At 37.9% G+C, this 7,161-nt stretch overlaps 1 non-coding gene across 1 annotated transcript; it reads left to right on the top strand.

Moving 5' to 3' along the window:
- The first annotated feature begins 6,854 nt into the window (after positions 1-6,854).
- On the top strand, positions 6,855-6,961 carry LOC121210728 (small nucleolar RNA R71). Its single transcript, XR_005905841.1, has one exon. It is a non-coding gene; the product is annotated as a small nucleolar RNA R71 (small nucleolar RNA).
- Positions 6,962-7,161: the final 200 nt, after the last annotated feature.

Genomic DNA, 7,161 nt, shown 5'->3' with positions numbered 1-7,161 from the left:
GAGTTTTAGGTTTTCTTTATGTTTTTTATTCTTTATTATTCTGAGATGTTTTCTTATTTAGTTATGAACTAAATCCCCTAAATACCTAAGGGGAATGAAACCTAAGACGAATCTTGTTATTATTTTCTGAATTGTATGACAAATATTTAACTTGTTCTTAATTATGTGTTCTTAATTCTTGTTTTGATATCTCAAGATACTAATTCAAGATAAGCTCTTATTCAGAGGAGGAATAGACCCTGTCTAAGAGTACATTTATCATAATTAAGTGGAGTTGATTTTGCGCTTAGAGATAGGGTGACAAGATTTTGCCGGATTAGGGTGAAACCTAATAAGGGGATGCATAGATCGAGTTAATGCAACCCTAGAGTGTTAATTAGAGAAAAGTCTCGGTTATTCAATCTAGGGATTAGATGTTATTAGTCTTGAATAAGGATAATAACATAACTTACGGATCTCTACGGAACAAGTTAAATGAATAAATCGTCCGATTCGGAGCCAGAATAACAAGTACAGTCTAGGTGGATTTTTCCTTAGGTATTGTCTTAATTCAATCGATTTTCCCAAAAAAAATTCCCCAATTCTATTCTCTGTGAGTTCTTAGTTTAGATAATTAGTTATTTAAAACAAAAACCTCTTTATTCTTAGGCTAGATTATAAAAAGACAATCATTAATAGTACTTTTAGTTCCTTTGGGTTCGACAATCCGGTCTTGCTAAAACTATACTACTATTCGATAGGTACACTTGCCTACATCGCGATAATAGTTAGTTCAAGAACGAGTAATTATAAATATTTAAAACCTATCACGAAATAACACGATCACATTTGCTTGTCCTCAAGCAAAATCCTCAACTCATAATTAAAATAAATTCTTCTCAACTTATAATTTCTATAAAAAATATCTCAAAATAATCCATAAGTAATCATACATTGAAAATTCAACTGAAAGAACATCAAAGTTTCAATCATTCCAAGTTGAGCACTTTACCATGAAAATTTAGGTGTCTCCCATCGTCTAAGTAATTACTTTTGATTCAAAATGTCACAGAGTTTCACATCCTCACTAAAGATTCACTCAAATCACTCGAGGTGTTTAAGGACAATAAATGAAGCACTCAATAGTTAATAATGAAAAGTCATTACTATAGGCTTGCATGAAAATCACATCTCCACCACTATAAATTGAGATGATAAATCAGTCAAAAGGTCTTTAAAGGGTTGTAACGTGGCTTTGGTTAGGGGGTGTAGTCACAAGCTGAAAGAAATGGTTAGAACCGAGATTGAATTGAAAAATCACTTAACTAGAAAAAGATTTACTCATCACTTGCGTACAACAGAGCTTCTTCTCAAAAAATGGAATTTAACTTCTTTGGCTCAAAAGATTACTACTAATATGTATATATATACACGCATTTTTTTTTATTTTTTTAAGAACAAGTTAAATAACATAGACTAACTATTAAGAACAAGACATAGCTGAGCAACTATTTCAATTCAAATCTCGACAAAAATAGGGATCAAAATTAATTTAGGGGATTTAAACAATAATGGGTTAAGGGTTAATATTAAGGGTAATACAGAAAATAGCTTGTTAAGCTAAAGGGATTCACTAGGGGTTAATCGTAGAGGTAGGCTTTTCATGGCATGAGTGGGTTAATCCTAAGTGCGTTAATCATTTTGACATATCAAATCAAATGGTGTGGTCTTAACATGCATAATCAAGCAAGTTCTAGAATAACAGTTCAATACTGACGCACTCAAAGAAATAATAAAGTTGAGCATGAAAGAATTAATAGATGATCAAAAGGCTCAAAAATCTCACAAAAATTATGGCTTTTTGATGTTTAAAACTTGTGAATTCAAACTCAAAGTAATACCTAAACTTTGGGGAAACAACCTAAAATTTTAAATTCTTAAAAATCAACTTATCATGCTTGATTCTCTAATTTCTTAAAGTTTAAACAATCAATGCATAAATGCCTATGTTTTAATTCAAGATATATCAATCAAAATTTAACCTAAATACGATATGAGAGCTTTTCAAGAGAGCAAGACAGTCATTCAGGGATATTTCTGATAATAAATTAGATATTCCCCCTCACTTAGGATGTACATTGCCCTTAATGTACAAAGATAGATATATAGAAAAAAATGTCAAAATAAGATAGGGAGAGAAGTGAAACTTACTGGGTGATGAATGAATTTCCTTGAATTAGAGTTTCGGAGAATAATCGACGTGAGGGCAGATGAGGATACTCCGACGGTGGTAGAGGTTCATTAGTCTATAAGTCCTGTGCTAAAAGAATATTATATCTGAAATTAGTTATGGTCGTGGTCAAGCAAGACATGGCAGTCGTGGAGAACCCTTCCCAGTAGAGTTTCGAGTCCCTGAGTAATAGTGAGCTTTGGATCTTTTTATAATGGTGATAGCATCAGGAACTCTTTTAGAAAGTATATAAGGAAGAATGATTACTCGGTAGGAAATAGTCAGAATTCAAAATTGTTAAATAAAAATTATAAATCCTAATAAAAGTAAGATGAAAGAAAAATAAAAAGTAGTCTTAAAATAAAATAAAAGTAAAAACATAAAATAATAATTAAAAGTTTTTAAACATCTTCATCGCTAGATGGTTCACGAGGTGGGGGTGGCGATGAGATGTGGAGGTGCTGCCAGATCTACTGTAGAGTAGCATCAATGTTGTCAAATCTTTGAAAACACTACTACTCGAATCGAGTGAGGCACTCAGAAATGTTAGCATATGAAGCCGCCGCATGAACTGGACGAGAGGGTGGTGGTGTCTGAGACGGTGGGTCCTCGTACTGTGGAGGGACATCATTAGTAATGTCCTCGGGGGCCTCCTCCTCGGTGGATTGGGCGAAACGATATTGAGGAGGGTAGGTTCCTCGGCGCTTTTCGATCATCCTCATGCTTAGCATGCTCGAGATGCCTTATGGAGACATCTAGCCAATGAGGGTCAATGATGATTCTTGGGTTGTAGTGTTGAGGAGCCCGAAGTGTCAAGCCAACCGAGTCACATAGGGGCCAATGGAGATGACTCCTTTCTTATGCCACTCTGTTTGGTGCTGAATGGCGAGGGCAACGAAATAGGCAAGGTCGATGACATGCCTGTGTGACATACACCATAGAAAGTAGGCGTCATGAGTGTTGACGACGCTAGTGCTCTCTTACCTTCCTGTAATCGTGTGAGCCAAAATGGCGTGAAGGTACCTCAAAGATGGAGGGAGAACTGATGCCTTGGAGTGGCTAGGATTATAGGTGGCTGCACCTAGTACTAGTGCGCCCTAGCACCGTGAAGAAGAACGATTGATATGGAGATTGAGAGTATCTAATCATTCTCCTCCTTGAACTCCTCTGTATATAAGCCCAGCGCCGTACCGAACTCTGGGACTTTGAGTTGGCGGACTAATTTGCCTAGGCGAAATTGCACCGTGCCGAGATTATCGTAGTTTGTCATTACCGTCTGAAGATGAAATGTTGAACATAGTTCCATTGTGAGCTTGAGATATGTTGGCTTGATCATCCCAAAGAAAAGCTCCCACGGGTCGGTGGTCAGGAGGGCCCGAATCGCATCAGCCAACTGAACTTGTCCTATTGCAGCCCAGTCGATGCAGCGACCTGCAATTAAAGGTTGGGCTCAGAGTATTTAGAAAAGTTCTTCTTGGGGCTCGATGGGGAATTGCAGGAAAGAGTGTCTAATTTTCGCGGTAGGACCCGAGAAAGATGACGCTCCCTTCCTTTTCTTTGAAGCAGAGAAAGCGGCCTTTTTACCACGTGAAGATGACATGGTACCTGCAATTGGAAAGATTAATTCGTCTTGATGAGTAGATAGGGGAAAATGCGACTAAATTTGAGGAGGGAAAATCCATAAATATGTTCAGCCACAACTACTAATTTTAACGAAAATAATAAGTTTAATGGCATACTTTTTTGGCATTAGTATGGTGATATAAGTGAAAAATGGAAAAGAATAGAATGCAACATACTATATGAATCAATAGAACAACACAAAAGGCATGAATATTTCAACTATCCTAACCATGACTAATCAAATGGAGTAGAGAAATCATGTAATGCGTAAGAATTTGAACATGAAAAGATAATAACTACTCTAGATATGAAATGTGAGTGATAAAGAGATGAAAAGAACATAAAAAATACATAGTACTATGATAACTTAACATGAAAAATGAGTGCAATTAAAGGGAAAAGAGTAAACAAACGCTAGAAAGGGGAGAATGTACGTCAAAAATAAAGTTGGAGGCAGCGCACAGGCGTGGCGGGGAGGGCGTGTGGACTTACAGCAGCTAGGGTTAGGGTTTTTGGGTGAAGAAGACAATGAATAGTACAGTCTATTTATAGATTTTGGTGCACATGGCCAGGTAACACACCCATGTTCCCCAATTTCAGCCCGTGTGAATCACGAATTTTGAATTTAGACGCGTTTGACTTTTAGTACACGCCCGTGTCGCACGACCGTGCCTGGTTTTGTTCGCTTCTCCGACGCCCATGTATGTAGGTCCATGCCCGTGTTAGTTTAATAGGTTCAACCACGGTTGCTTGCACAGGTGTGTCGAACACCCATGTTTATTTGACAGGTTTAGCCACGGGTTCTAGACATAGGCGTGTCCATTTATCGCAGCCCGTGTTGGGGAAATCTTTACCCTATTTTCACACGGTCCTAAGCATGCCCGTGTGCTTGGCCGTGTCTGTGTGGAGAACCTTTATTCAAGATCTTTGTTAGTAAGAGTAAGTTAAGTGTTAAATACTAAAATTTAAAGAAATTAATATTGTTAGTGCTCGGGTTGCCTCTCGAGAAGCGCTTATTTATAGTCTAAGCTCGACTTACCTCTCCATTGAATGGTCATGGTGGTTCGAGGAGTTTATACTCCTCATTCCTGCTATCATTCTCATCAAAATAAGGTTTCAGACGGGTGTGGTTTACCTTAAAAGTGTCGAACTTGGGATGACTTACCTCGACTGTACCGAATAGGAAAATGCGAAGTACAGTAAGAGGGATTTATTAATTCGGTTTGGTAGTGACAATGTGAGGATCTACGGCATCTAATAATACTTTATCTCCAACCTTAATTTGATTTGGGAATGTATTGAGCTCATTCTGGCGTAGTTTTGGTTTATCGCGTGTTCTCATTTTATGCGTCCGCCATTCATCTAGCTCTTCAATTTGTAGCCTTCGATCTTCATGAATAGGTCCTCTGCTACTGTTTGAGAATGACTCATGTGCTTCCTTCAGACTCATTTCCTGCAAAGTAGGTTGTACCATATCGTCAGTTTTAGTAGAACAGTTTAGACGATCACCTTCAATTTCTGATGTGGTGCCAGAATTGCGAGCTTGAAGGGTGATTGTTTCGTCTCCCACACGGAGTGTGAGCTCACCTGTGCCAACATCAATAATCGTTTTAGCAGTTTCTAAAAAAGGCCTTCCTAAAATCAAAGGAGTGTTGCTATCCTCCTCTATGTCTAGAACAACGAAGTCAATGGGAAATATAAATTTATCGATATTAACTAGCATATCTTCAATAATACCCATCGGGAATCTTATAGTTTTATCTGCTAATTGAACGCTCATCCTAGTCTGTTTGGGTTTCCCAAGACCTAATTGTTTAAACATTTTGTAACGCATGATGTTAATACTAGCCCTAAATCAGCTAATGCATTATTAACATCTAGACTACCAATTAAGCAAGGAATTGTCAAACTCCCTGGATCTTTTAATTTTTGGGTAGTTTATAATATAGAATAGCTTAGCAAACTGTGTTTAGCTCCACATGCGTCGCCTCGTCCAACTTCCGCTTATTTGCTAAAAGCTCCTTTAAAAATTTCATTACGTTTGGCATCTGCGATAGAGCTTCAATAAATGGTAAGTTAATATGTAATTTTTTTAAGAGTTTAAGGAATTTACAAAATTGTTCATCTAAGCAGTCTTTCCTTGTCGCGTTGGGGTATGGCACACGAGGTTTATATTCGACATTCACTAATTTGTTTTTATTATGACCTAACTCACATTGACCTCTTCTTACCACAGTTTCTTGTCTCAGTTCTGGCTCAAGTTCAACGACTCCTTCTTCATCGTGAATATTAATTTCGTTGAGCTGTTCCCTTGGGTTGGGTTCAGTATTACTTGGCAAGCTACCTTGTGGTCGTTCAGAGATTAGTTTGGACAGCTGGCCTATCTGAGTTTTGAGCCCTTGGATCGATGCTTGTTGATTCTTAAGTGCTGTCTCGGTATTCTAAAAATGAGTTTCTGACACCGATGTAAACTTGAGAGCATCTCTTCAAGTTTCGGCTTCTTTTCCTGTTGGTAGGGTGGTTGTTGGTAGCCTGGAGGTGGTCTCTGATCTCTTTGGCCTCCCCATGAGAAATTTGGGGGTTCCTCCAACCTACATTGTAAGTGTTACTATATGGATTATTTTGAGATCGAGGATTATTACCCACGTAATTTAACTGCTCATTATCCATGTTGTGGCCATAAGATTGGTATTCTGAATTGCTTGATCCACCTCCACTTGCTTCGTACTGCATTACTCGGTGAACCTGTGAAGAACTAAGAAAACCATCAATTTTCTTATTCAAGAGTTCTACCTGATTAGAGAGCATGGTGACCGAATCAACGTTATAAACACCAGCTGTTTTCGTTGGCTTTGTCCTCATGACTTGCCACTAATAGTTATTCAGTGACATATCCTATATAAACTCATAAGCATCTTCAGGTGTTTTATTATTGGTGGTTCCACCAGTAGCTGCGTTAACCATTTGCCGAGTCGAAGGATTCAGGCCATTATGGAACGTTTGAACCTGTAGCCAAAGTGGTAACCCATGGTGAGGGCACCTTTTCAAAAGGTCCTTGTATCTCTCCCATGCATGATAGAGTGTTTCTAAATCCATCAACATAAAAGAAGAGATATCATTACGTAATTTAGCCATTTTAGCCGGCGAAAAGTATTTTAGTAAAAACTTTTCGGTCATTTGTTCCCAAGTAGTAATTGACCCTCGTGGTAACGAGTTCAACCACTGTTTAACTTTGTTCCTCAATGAAAAAGGGAATAACCAAAGACGAATGGCATCATCAGAAACGCCATTGATTTTAAATGTATTGCATAATTCCAAAAAGTTTGCTA

This window comes from Gossypium hirsutum, chromosome A11, assembly GCF_007990345.1.
Source record: "Gossypium hirsutum isolate 1008001.06 chromosome A11, Gossypium_hirsutum_v2.1, whole genome shotgun sequence".
In the NCBI taxonomy this organism is placed as follows: Eukaryota; Viridiplantae; Streptophyta; class Magnoliopsida; order Malvales; family Malvaceae; genus Gossypium; species Gossypium hirsutum.
This window is presented reverse-complemented; position numbering and strand designations above follow the sequence as displayed.